This window comes from Microcebus murinus, chromosome 8 (assembly GCF_040939455.1).
Source record: "Microcebus murinus isolate Inina chromosome 8, M.murinus_Inina_mat1.0, whole genome shotgun sequence".
Taxonomy (NCBI): Eukaryota; Metazoa; Chordata; class Mammalia; order Primates; family Cheirogaleidae; genus Microcebus; species Microcebus murinus.
Window position 1 is genome coordinate 24,769,164 of NC_134111.1, and position 14,274 is coordinate 24,783,437.

Below are 14,274 nucleotides of genomic sequence, written 5' to 3' on the forward strand. Positions count from 1 at the left end.
TGTTTATTCACACAATTATATAAGCTTTTTGAGCAAAGGAACTGTGTTTTATTCATCTCTACATCCTTTGCATCTAGAAAATCTGACTGTATACTTCATATGTGTTCAATAAAATCCAAATTAAAAGGGAAATGAAATGGGTGTTAAACAAAATTATGAGAGGCCTTGTTTGGACTGAGCTCCTGCACTAGGAGCTCAGACCACACCAAAACAAAATGCAGTCACTCATGCAAAATGTCATATAATCAAATTGAAACCTTAAGAAAGCAGATAGATCCCAAACAGAGCGATTTTTTCCTGAAAATAGAAGATTCCAGTCTACCTGAGCCAGTACAATAAGGAAGTCCTTTGCTTTAACCCTTACGAAAAGTAACGTGAAATACCTTGATATTAACCAATCTGCTTTTTTTCCCATTGTTCTGTTTCTTTTATCCCACCTTACAAACCCATTGTTCTGCTATTACCCAGTGGGGGCTCTCATTCTATTTTGTAGAATGGAGGCTGTCCCAATTCATGAATTTCAAATAAAAGCCAATTAGTTCTATAACTAAGTTGGTTGTAATTTTGTCTTTTGACATGGGGTTAGCACACAGAATTAATTATAATTCCAAATTAAAACAAATAGAATTACTATATTGGTATGTGTGCATCCTCATTTTTATACATATGTGGTTCCATTAGACTAATAGTCCTTACATTGTGTTGTGTATGAGTATCACCCATGGAGTTTAATAAAAATGCAAATTTCTAGTACCTGCTAACATATTCTGACTTAGTAAGACTGGCGTATGGCCAAAAAAGTTGAATTTTTAACAAATCTTAGGTCATCAATCTATTAGCCACGATTTAGGAAATACTACACTACACTTTTATAATATGTTGAAGTAGCTCATGGTCTCCCAGTGCTACTTTCACAAGGGCCCAAGTACTCAGGCTGGGAGCCACTACCATAGCCCAATACACAGGTAGGGTGGACTGGATACAGTGGCTTGTGTCTGTAATCCTAGCACTCTGGGATGCCCGGGCAGGAGGATTGCTTGAGCTCAGGAGTTCAAGACCAGCTTCAGCAAGAGCGAGACTGCAGTCTCTACAAAATAAAGAAAAATTAGCTAGGTACCTGGTGTGGACCTGTAGCTCCAGCTACTCACAAGGCTGAGGCAGAAAGATCGCTTGAGCCCAGCAGTTTGAGGTTGCAGTGATCTATGATGACATCACTGTACTCTATGCACTGTAGCTGAGGTGACAGAGCAAAACTCTGACTCAAAAAAAAAAAAAAAAGAAAAGAAAAAGAAGAAACAACAACAACAAGGGTACAAAGTTTTTAATAAGTTAAGAGGCAAAGTCCAAGTCTAAAATCTGGTGGCAACACTTGATTTCCTAGAAGATAGACGCAGAGATGCATACAATGAGTGATACAACTTTAAGTCTCATCTTTGGAGATTACAAACAGATCTTTGTTAATACAAAGGATAGTTGTCTTAGGTTAGATGGAAGAAAGCTATTCCTATTTGGAAGATGAAATATGCATAGAAGAAGGCATATGGTCATTGAAAAGTAAAGCAATGTACCATGGTAAAGGTAGGTCTAAAATTGCTTAATCTATACCCTTGGGGCCTGATGTGTTTCAGAATTCAGAATATTTCAGATTATAAAAAGGTGCTACAATGTGTACATCCTGGGATAAAATGAATATGCAACTGGTCTACAATTCTTTCTATTCATGAGGTGGTAGGGATTTGGGAAAATCACTAGAACAGAAAATTGTCAAATCTTCATGTAAACATACTAATTATCAACCTCTCTGATAACAAACTAATGACATTTGTTAGTATTAGAATTCTTATCTATGCTTTTAGCACAATGGACCTGGTTGGCCAGGATTGATTATGGTAAATATACCTGGAATATATGGATTTGTTGGGTGAGGCTCTCTAGAAAATAGTACATTAGTAATTAGTAATTTAACTTATTTTAAATTAGAGATGTTTGATAATTTAAATGTGTGACTGCTCACGTGTTTATAGGATATGACAATCTGGGTCCAGAATATATCCTAATGTGGCAAGAAAAGAAGTAGATAGCTGTGTTGTTTGTCTTGTGCCACTCTCTGATTCTCTCATGCCTTGCATTACTTATGTTCTTGAACTTAATAAGATGTCAAGATTGATATGAGGTAAGATGATACCGGGTGAGATGTCTAGTTCATGTGAGTCTGACTTGACAAGCTGCTATTTGGCATTCTGATACTTGGTGTAACTTCTACTGTATGGTTCATAACACTCTCAGAGAGTCAAGTCATTTTGTATTGAAATAAAATGATACTTATTCAGAGAATTATATAAATATTCAAATTTAGTAGGATAAAGAGAGATAAAATGTAGCTTTATAATCAGTTCAGGCCAGGTTTTGATGCCAAATTACTTCATATGTTGTCAGATTTACAAAGTAAGATATACATATATATTTTTAACCACTTATATTCAGAGTTTTTTGAATTTTGGAATAGTGGATAAGAGTTTGAGGACCACTGCTTGGTCTCGCTCTCTCAATGTCAATTCTACTCTGCTTTTACCTGGCTCATATTTCCTTCTAGCTAGTAGCTCTGTGCAAGCTCTTGAGTCAGAAGCAAGGCAGTGGACATCTTCCTGTTGGCGACTGCAGCTAAGCAATGCCAGGCAGAAGAGAGAGTTGGCACGCCCGCACAGTGCATGCCAGTGCAAGACACCAGCCACCGGGGTGCCAGGGCCTGTGGCAGCAACAGCAAAGCCAGCAGCATGAGAAGCTTCCTGACCTATGCATCGCAGCTGTGATAGTATGATCCTGAAACTAGCAGTCCAGAAGGTACTTCCCTGATTCCAACTTATCTCCCACCCCTCTGATTTTGGAAGCCCTTAATCAGTAAGTCTTCTATGCTTGAATTCCAGTAGTGGTTTCTATTTCCTAGTCTACCCCCTGACTCATACAGAAATATGGAGCAATAATTTGAGAAATTCAGCTTTTCAAAACATTATTTGCTGAGCATATGTACGTTATGACAATTTATGTTGGAGCTTGTTTGAATCTTAAGCATAAATACAAGTACCACTCTCCAAGGAAGGCTATCAGCAGCATAATTAGATACAAATTTCTTATTTTTCCTTACAATCCATTATCTTTTAAGTTACTTTTATATGTGGATCATGCTGTGGGAAACAAATATGATCATTATCAATAACACATAAAACTTTCTTAATGAAAATGAATTTTTTACTCATGCCCAGCAATTTTCTTTCCTGTTATTTGCCCTCCTGCTTATACACTTGTATTTCAATACATAGCTTTAGGGTTACTGTAAACAGATATCTCACTGATAATGAAAATGGCAATCTTGAAATTGGGGCATTTCTAGTAATTCATCTTGAAGCAGCATCTTATTCCTCTTTTTGTTGAATATCTTCATGTTATACTATTAGGTCCAGGGGCTTAGTCATTTTTTTTTATTGTTTTGATACTTAGATATTTGGGGAAAAAATCCTACATTATTGAATCATGGTAAGTACACTATTCACCCAAGCAATGTAAATTATACCAACCACAGGGATTGATTCTCATTTTTGCAACTTTATAGATCTGACTTGTTTTCACTTACTAATGAATGGTACCCTTAAGGATCTGGAAACAGTTAACATCATATAAAAAGTTTTTAAATATACAACTCAGGAAATAATAAGCAAATGGTTGAGAGTCACATTTATTAATATTGAAGAAGGTATATAACCTAATACAGTGGCTGTTTTCAAATACCTGCCCCCACCATCACCTCCACTACCCACCTCCAATAGAACCATTCTTCTGACCACATCTTTGGAGAAAAAGACATAGTTAAGAATATGAGAAACTTACAGTTATATTTTTAAAACTGAAATAACATCAAATATATTCATTTGTATTTTAATTAAAGTTTCATTTTCATTTTGGAACTCTTTTAGGTCAGGTCTTATTTATTGGTTGGGAGAACATGAGTTCAGAAAATGTTAGTGTTGTAAGGAATTTTAACAGTTGCCATTTAATTAATATCTTATAGGAGAGTAATTACTTTTCCTCCTTTGAAAGATTAATGCAGAAATGAAAAGGAAAGACATATATATCTCAGAGAAATTAAGAACACAGGTTTTAAAAATATTTTTTCTTTGCATCCTAATATTTAACTCTAAAGCTGTCTTGAGCATTTCAATAGTAAATTCCTCTTAAAATAGAAGCATCAAGAAACTAATATCTATTTCAAGTAACACAATGGTTAATCAAAACCCTTAACAGGGTTGCTGTAGTGACAAGCTACAGAGAGTTTTGAAGAGTCAAGTTGTACCCATAAAAACGACTATTCCCATTTGATTTTTATATTATTGATTTGACATAAAGGGAGATTAAGTCAATTGTACATGATCCATGTAGTTCATTCAACAAAGTTGTAGCAAAAAATATAAATTATCATTTGTTCTATCAGTATAATAAAAATAAAATAAAATTTTTATTAGATTATACTTACTTATAGCTGGCTTTTTCATATTGTTTATAATATTTCATGAACTAACAATGATTAAGTTAACACTACATTCCATATATTTTGGGGAAAAGATTTGCATTATTATTAGAGTTTTTTTTTTTCTCTTACCTTCTAAATGTGTTGAGATACTATTGAGCTGCTATTATTTGCTAGACTGGCGCAGACATTTTTATACTAACTTTACCTTTCTCATATAATATTATAGAGGGATTATGTATTGGATTTAAACACTGAATTTGTGCAGAATTATAGGGACCAACTTAATGTGACGGACTTTCTTGTGGGGACTAACTTTGCATAATATGGTTCTTTTTTTGGTTTTGCTCCATTTAGTGAATTATGGGCTTAGAAACATTTACAAATTAAAAGTGAAGACTAGTGGGGTATTTAAATGAGTGTTTGGACTGAATGCTATAAATTTAGGATACAGGCATTTGAGTTAGGGTATGGTTCTTGTTTTACTAGATCTCCTGGCTGAAAATTTCATTTCATTAAAGAACAAGCGTAGGACACAATAAATGATATATTATAAATGTATGCTGCTTATTCCCTCCAATTTCTGATACTTGTTATACCCTTTCCTTCTTTGTTTTATCCATAGTACATCTGATCATCTGGCACACGATTTTTTAATGTATTTTCTCATTTATTTTGTTGATTTGTTGATTATTTTGTTGATTTGTTGACTGTGGAATCTGTAGTTGGTTACAATTAGATTGTAAGCTATATGAGGACTGGGAATTTTGTTTTGTTGATTGTTGTACTTCCAGTACCTCAGAATAAGTCAGCTTCATAAAGATATTCAGTACACATTTGTTGAGTTAATAGTGTCAATGTAAACAAATATCTGGGAAAGCACATATTTTAAATCTATTTTAGAGATTAAGACCAATTTTCACTATAGATATATAAAGATATACATATATATTCAGGGGTTGGCAAAGTTTTTCTACAAAGAGTAATAAAAAACTGTAGGTTTTATGAGCTACCTGATCTCTGTCACAATTATTCAGTGGTGCAGTTGTGTGTATGTGAAAGCATCTATAGATGATACACAAATGAATTGGTGTGGCTGTGTCCTAATAAAACTTTATTTACAAAAAGAGGTGGCAGACCCAGTTGGCCTACAGGTCACAGTCTGTTGGCCCCTGCTATAATCAATCAAGTAGCAAGCCAGTGAACAATTTATTTCTCCTTTGGACACAAAGAAGGAAAATTTGTGTGATAATATTACAGTCTTCTTTTGATAGTTCTGAGCAAGCATTTGAAACTTTTGATTTCTTTCCAGTGACATTTAAGCTACATGTTAATATGTACAGGAAACAAAAGCAGTCTAACATAATCAAACTATTTCCATAACATGATAAACTTTTTCTAAATAAAGTCCAATGTCACCCCAAAAATGCAGTTATTTATAAACAAGTTGTAAAAACTTAAAAACAAAAATGACAGTGTAAACTTTTATTTCTTGGGTATGGCATGAATAAAAACATTGCATATGATATATATCAAAATCATACTTGTGCTGTTTTAAAATATAGGACAAACAAAATAAAGAATGACTATATGGCTCTTAAAAATAGTTCAGTTCTTTGCAGTATTATATTGTATGTCCCATCCAAAAACAAAACAAAATGAAAACTGAAAAATAGAATAAAACAGAGTAAAAAATTTCTACATGCATTTAGACCCTCACTTTGGGACTATGTGTCCTTTTCTGTCTTCATTGCTCCAAAATTCTTCACAGCATAAGCTACTTTTATTGTCTCTATTTCCCTTTGAATCACCCTTCAACAAATTACAATCTTATCCGTGGAAATCACTCATTCAAAAGTCACATGTCCTTCTTAAAGACAAATCCAACAGTCTTTCAATTTTCATTCACCTTTGCCTTGCTGACCATCTTTCAACCTCTTCTTAAAACTTATTTTCTTTATGTCATTCCCTCTGTTTTATGGCAATTGGAAATATTCTTGTGCCTTGTTATTCTTTGTTAAGCCAGGGTGCAATGTATTATAAGTCCTCACTTATTACATAGAACCACTTGGTAGCAAGCTAAACTCATCATTTCCAGCAAATTACTACTCATCATCCACTCCTGTCTCTGCACCTTCAGATAAGATTTTACCCAGGACAGCAGTTTTTCAATGATAGATCTGAAGCTCAAATCTAAAGCTTCTAACTCTTGACTTCAGTCTTCCGTTACGTAAAGCTTCCTCTAAATAGACATGTCTATCCCTCCCCTATTCAATTATGTACTGATCCAGCAAGCATTTTGAATATTTCATATGTATTAGATACTAATGAATAACAACTCCAATGCAATATTTTCCATCTTGGTTGTAATTTCCTATAAGAGAGGGAAGTGATCTTAAATAGGTCAAAGCAATTTAATATGAAATTTGCACCTAAATATTGATGGAAGGAGAATATACATATAGTGCACATAATTAGGGAAGACTTCTTGGAGATGATAAATTCATAGCAAATATTCAAGAAAATAATGAAAAAGATAGAAGTAGAAGAAAAAATGCTTCATAAGTTGGGAAAGAGTATACTGGATGGGTGAAGTGCATAAGACACCCAAAGAGGAGATGAACTGAGTTTGATAATAGTGACAATATGTTTGAAAGTATTGTGATATTAGGGTAAGGGAGGGGTGGTAGTAGTGGAAATTCTAAAATTAGGCTATTTCTATGCTGCCAGGACATTCTTTGCTATTCCAGTCTTCTACTTTCAAGTTCTGTCATGCAGTCTTTGACAAACAGCCATTTTAGCATTTTTCCTTTTTGTATAGTAAAACTTCTTTTTGCATGGTTATTTGCATCTCTCGCCTTCCCTGCTAGACTGAATCATTATTGAGGCAGGAAACTTCATTCCTTTTATCTCCCTTAGAGAAATATATAGCATAGTCGCTCAGGGCTCTACAAATGTTTCCTGAATGAAGAGATATCCCATGTAACTCCACTAATAAAGACATCTTCACCTCTTGCCCCCAACTTATGTATGATTCACTAATGGCCAACAAATTCATTCTACCTCTATCTTTTTGAACGTTCCCAATTTTGAAGTAGATGCAGTGGAAAATCTGCCATTTAGTGTTAAGAATTTCAGGAGCTGCATCTTTCTGTACAAAGCACCATCAATGAGTGTGCTCTGTGAGGATGTACTACAACGTCACACAGTACACATAAAGACTTTGTTTTCTGGCTTTAAAAGGTCTGGAAAATGTGACAAGCTACACTAGAATGAAGTGAACGGCTTTGTTATTTTGCACCACTCATAGAAAGCCATTATTCATCCATTTTGTTCAATCTGCCAAAGTTCTGTGAGCCCTAAAACAGAGGCATCACTGTTATGTGAGATGAAGAGTACAGCTATTATTTTAAGAAAGCTTTTGTAGTTGCCATCAATGTGTAAACCTTGAATTTTTATCTTCGTTAACTTAGTGGCGTGAAATGTAGGCTTTCTTTGCCTTCAAAGACTCTGACTTTATTTGAGATTCAGTATACACCCTATAATAATTAGAACTTGATCATGACTCTTGAGTAATGCTTTTGAAGGGTTGCCATTAAAGGAGTCTTTTTATTTCTGGTCCACACAGCACAACACAAAATGAGCTGATGCTAGTGGTAATTATCTAGTGAACTTAGTCATTGTAGAAAGCCAGACTGGGAAATTTACATTGAAATAACCTCTCTTATCTTTGTGACTGGTTATCTAAGACTAAAAATACTTGTGTTTTTTTTTTTCTAAGTTAATTATAAAGAAACTGTTTTCTATCAAAGTGAAGTTTTAAGGCATTATGATCAAGATCAAAATAGTGCTTACTTCTAGGAGAAACATTGCAAAAGTGAACGAGGGAACCTTATGGAGTATTATTCAATATTCAAATTTGGGTTGTGGTTATACAACTAATGACACATCCAGTTGGGCACTTAAAATTAGAGCTCTTTGTATATGCCTATGTATTTTCTACTATAATTTTTAAGAATAGAAAAAAAAAACATCAAGAAATCAACCATTATTTTTGAAATTCTGTTATGTAAGGTAACACATGGAATTATAAATATGTAAAAGATAGAGTCATTGTTACCTAAGAGGGTACAATCTTGAACATAAACATTAAAATATTCAAGAAAGGGTGCAGTGGCTCATGCTTGTAACCCCAGCAATTTGGGAGGCCAAGGTGGGAATATCACTTGAGGCCAGGAATTTGAGACCAGTCTGGGCAACATAGCAAGACCCTGACTCCACAAAAAATAGAATAAAATAATTAGCTGGGTGTGGTGGCATACACCTGTAATCCTAGGTCCTGCGGAGGCTAAGGCAGGAGAATCACTTGAGCTCAGGAGTTCAAAGTTACAGTGAGCTATAATTACATCACCACACTCCAGCCTAGTTGACAGAGCCTCTGTCTAAAAATAAGTAAATACATAAAAATAAAATAAAATATTTGAATGTCAACTAAGATTTTAAGTATATTAGAAATATATATAGACAGACTTATGTCACATTGTCAGAGATAATATTTGGAAGGTTAAAATTTTATGCGAAAGTTTCATGAGATTAGATATGAACATTCAGTTTGTCATCAAATCCTTGATTAAATTCATGTTTGATATAGTAACTTCTGCACATATGGAAAATAGGGTAATTTGTGAGGTATAGGTAAATGTTTTACCCATGTAATTTTTATGTTTTTAGTCATATTCCTGTTAGAATCATTGCCAACACTTTTTTATTTAGACATATGAAGGAATGATAATTAAACATGGTTCCTATTTTCCCATCTTTAATTTACAACAGAATCATATATCTTCTGCCCATGATTGTTTTCCATTGGGTGCAACATGTTTAATGAAAACAAACAATCATTTATCTAAAAATCATAGCATAGTTACTTCACATTATTCAGGTACTAATATTTCTTTTTCCTTGATTGACATTTACCTCCACCCCTGTGAGGAATGTTGCATTTCTTCTGTTTTCTCTTTATAATATTGCTTAACCTTGATGACATAACAGTTCTCAGACCCTTCTGCTCTTTCTTATTCATATATATATTTATTTCTCTCACCTATTAATTGTCACCATAGTGAAAGCCACAACCACATCTTTATAAACTCCAAAGAACATAGTATAATACAATACCCCAAATTTAAAAACCAGTTGAAATCTACTTCTATCAAAGTTACCTTCTTGTAGTTAACACTCATTTTAGCCCTTTTAAAAGAGGCTTTGTTCATGATTATACTCCCAGGTATGTGGAAAGAGAAGTAACAGCTGTCACAGAACTGAGCTGGTAAGTGTCGGACCCCAGGACAGTGGAGGAATTATTCTGGGATACTTCCTGGCCTTTTCCTTCTTTGCTAGTCTCTCAAAATGGCTTTTTCAAAGACCTCACCTTTCTCTGCAAGCTCCTTCTCAGCCTCTCTTCCTCTCAGCAAATGACTTTGCTTCCTATTTCAGAAAATGAAAAGAAGTCACTAAGCATGAGTTATTTGAGCCTCCCTCTTCTCCCATGACGAGTGTATTTCGATCCAAATCCAACTTTAATATTTCTCATCCCTATGTGTGGAAAAAAGTCCCTCCTATCAAAGTAAAGCTTTCCACATTCTGTTTTCTGTGAGACCTTCCACCCATAGTTTTTCATTTTTCCAATACCTTCAATGTCACCTTCTCTTTGATTTGTAAACAAAGCCATTTTCCATCCTGAGACATAAAATTGCTCTTAGGTTCTGCTCCTCTATATAACTACCTGCTTCTACAAACAGTAATCTAAACCAGGGGCCAACAATCTTCTCCTAAAGTGCAGATAGTAAATATTTTAGACTTTGCAGACCATACCATCGCACCTATTCAACTCAGCAGTTGTAGCATGATTGTTTTTGGTCCTCTCCTCTGGCTCTCCACTACTACCCAAGCCCAGCTATTTATTTTCTCTTCCTAGTTATTATAATAGTTTCCCTGACTCTTTCATCTCTCTGTGGAAGTTTCCCAGTGTCCAACATCTCCCTCTTCAGTTTTTACTTTTTAACATTGCCAGTGATCTCTTTGTAAATTGTAAAGATTATATATGTGTATGTATATATATATATATATATATATATATATATATATATATGTATGCTTAGGATTAAAGGATTATTCTTGGGGATAGATATCAATCCAACTCTGGGAGATAACAAGTGATATTTCCCAATCTCACTCCTGTCTGTTTGTTCTTCCCCCTCTTCAGACATCCTGGACTTCCCACTTTCCAAAAAGTCTTATTAAATTACCTTTGTATACTTTTAGACTTCTATATGTCTTTAACCATACTGTTCTTTCTTTCTACAATACCATTGTCTATCTGTCTGTTCATATTTTAGTTCTATACAGAGATGTGAAAACACTTAGTTCTTCGTAAACTTTCTATGTTAGGATGCTCCCTTAGAATCTGGACATCACATACCATCTTATATTACATCCCAATATGGTTCCAGTGCAGTGTGTTGCATATATGAACTTAAACACACAGGAACACTGATGTAAACCATGCCTTGTTGGATCATGTGTAACAACCCATGGCCCCAATGCTCTTGCAATGTTGTGTCATTTTGATTTGTGAGCAGCTGTCTACATAGTCCCACAGCTTCTGCCACTAGATCCATCCAGTTTCTCAGGTCCTAAACCTGGGTACCAACTTTAAGTTCTTTCTCTTTTTCATCCATCACTGTTGTTCTCCCCAATCAATCACTAAGTCCTGTCATCCAGCACTTAAGCATCTCTAAACCCCATCCACTTCAGTCCATTCGCATTGCCAAACCCCTAATTTAGACAACAATGATTTCTGATGTAGATTGTTGTAATCTTTAATCTCTCTGAACTATAGACCTAATAATCTTTCTGAAATGCACATTAGTCTCTGTCATCCTTCTCTAACATTTCCATTTGTCTTTTTGGTTTGTTCATTTGTTTGTTTTTTGAGACAGGGTCTCATTCTGTTACCCTGGCAAGAGTGCAGTGGTGTCATCATAGCTCACCGCAACCTCAAGCTCCTGGGCTCAAGCGATCCTCCTCCCTCAGTCTCCCTAGTAGCTGGAACTACAGATACCACCACATACAGCTAATTCTTTTAAATTTTATAGAGACGGGAGTCACTCTTTTGTTCAAGCTAGTTTCTAACTCCTGATCTCAAGCGATCCTCATGCCTCAGCTTCCCAGAATGCTAGAATTACAGACATGATCCACTGCGTCTCTATGTGTCTTACTGGGATCATCCTTATATGGCCCCTCTTTATCTCTCAGCCTCACTCCTTTAACCTTGATTTCACTTTCTGCCCCTCTACTCTCATTCCCTCAGAATCAAAGTTTTACCACCAACCCTTTCCTGGCTTCTGGGTTCCCCTTTCCTGGCTTCCTCATGTCAAGATGTTGTAGAAACCATATAATCTGTTTGAAATATTCCTTCTTCCTTTTCTCTAATCAACCCTCCCAAATGGCCACATTTACTCTTTCTTTTAGCCTAAGTTATACAAGCATATACTTTATTTAGTGGCACAAATAATTTTTTTAAAAAGAATTAAAGGTTTGTAGCAACCCTGCATCAAACAAGTCTTTTGGTGCCATTTTTCCAACAGCCTGTGCTGACTTCATGTCTCTGTGCCACATCCTGATAATACTCATAATATGTCAAACTTTCTCATCATTATTATATCTATTATGATGATCTTTGATGTTACCAATATAATTGTGTTGGGCACCATGAATGGTGCCCGTATGAGGTGGTGAACTTTACTGATAAATGTTGTGCATGTTCTGACTACTCCATGGACCAGCCAATCCCCACCTCCCTCCCTCTCCTCAGGCCTCCCTATTCCCTGAGACACAACAATTGCAATTAGGCCAATTAATAACTCTATAATGGCTTTTAGGAGTTCAAACAAAAGGAAGAGTCACATGTCTCTCACTTAAATCAAAAGCTAGAAATGATTAACTTAGTGAAGAAGGCATGTTGAATATCAAGATGGGGCAAAAGTTGGGTCTCCTGCATGTTAGCCAAGTTGTGAATGCAAAGAAAAAAAAAAGTTCTTGAAGAAAATATAAAGTGCTACTGTAGTGAACACATGAATAATAAAAAAGCAAAACAGCAATATTGCTGATATGGAGAAAGTTTTCAACATCTGAAGGGAAGATCGAACCAGCCATTCCCTTAACTAACATTCCCTTAAGCCAAAGCTAATCCAGAGCAAGGCTTTAATGCTCTTCAATTATATGAAAGCTGAGAGAGGTGAGGAAGCTGCGGAAGAAAAGTTCGAAGCTAGATTGGTTCATGAGGTTTTAGGAAGGAAGCCGTTTCCATAACATACAAGTGCAAGGTGAAGCAGTAAGGGCTGATGGTGAAGCTCCAGCAAGTTATCCAAAGGATCTAGCTAAGGTAATAGAGGAAGGTGTTACACTAAACAACAGATTTTCAATGTAGACAAAACAGCTTTCTATTGAAAGGAGATGTCATCTAGAACTTTCATAGGTAGAAAGAAGTCAATGCCTGTCTTCAAAGTTTCAAAGGACAGGATGATTCTCTTGTTAGGGGCTAATGCTGCTGGTGGTATCTTTAAATTGATGCCAATGTTCACATACTATTCTAAAAACCCTAGGGCTCTTAAGAATTCTGATATATCTAATCTGCCTGTACTCTATAAATGGAACAACAAGGCCTCAATGAAAGCACATCTGTTTACAATATGGCTTGCTGAATATTTTAAGTCCACTTTTAAGACCTACTCTTCAGTAAACAAGATTCCTTTCAAAATATTACTGCTCCTTGACAATGCACTTAGTCACCAAGGAGCTCTGACAGAAGTATACAAGGAGATGAATGCTGTTTTTATGGCTGCTAATGCAACATCCATTCTGCAGCCCATGGATTAAGGAATAATTTTGAATGTCATGTCTTATTATTAAAGAAACACATTTCCTAAACCTATAGCTGCCTTAGATAGTGAGTCATCTGTTCTATCTGAGCAAAGTAAATTGAAAACATTCTGGAAAAGATTCATCATTCTAGATACCATTAAGAGTATTTCTGATTCATGGGAGGAGGTCAAAATTTCAACGTGAGCAGAAGCTTGGAAGAAGTTGATTCTAACCCTCATGGATGCCTTTGAGGGATTAAAGACTTCAGTGAAGGAAGTAACTGTGGGGATGTGAAAATAGCAAGAGAACTAGAATTAGAAGTGGAGCCTGAAAGTGGAACTGAATTGCTGCAGTTTCATGGTAAAATTAGAATGGATGAAGAGTTGTTCCTTATGGGTGAACAAAGAAAGTATATTCCTGAGATGGAATCTACTCTTGATGAAGATATTGTAACCATTGTTGAAATGACAAGAAAGAATTTAGAATATCCCATAAACTTAGTTGGTAAAGAAGTACAGGGTTTGAGAGGATTGACTCTAATTTTGAAAGAAGTCATTCTGTGGGCAAAATGCTACCAAAGAGCATTGCATGCTTCAGAGAAATGTTTCATGAAAGAGTCAATTAATGTGGCATACTTCATTGTTGTCTTATTTTAAGAAATTGCCACAGCCACCCCAACCTTCAGCAACCACCACCCTGATCAGCAGCAGCCATCGACATCGAAGCAAGACCCTTCACCAGGAAAAAGATTACCACTCTCTAAAAGCTCAGAGGATCATTAGCATTTTTAGCAATAAAGTATTTTTAATTAAGATGTAATTATGTACATT

At 35.4% G+C, this 14,274-nt stretch overlaps 1 long non-coding RNA gene across 1 annotated transcript in view; it reads left to right on the forward strand.

Annotated features, from left to right (window-relative positions):
* LOC105859097 (uncharacterized) overlaps nucleotides 1-14,274 on the forward strand; it is an 80,360-nt gene that overhangs the window by 44,862 nt on the left and 21,224 nt on the right. The window contains exon 3 of the long non-coding RNA XR_012920493.1: nucleotides 2,594-2,841. This is a non-coding gene — a long non-coding RNA (uncharacterized LOC105859097). The remainder of the gene's footprint in view (nucleotides 1-2,593; nucleotides 2,842-14,274) is intronic.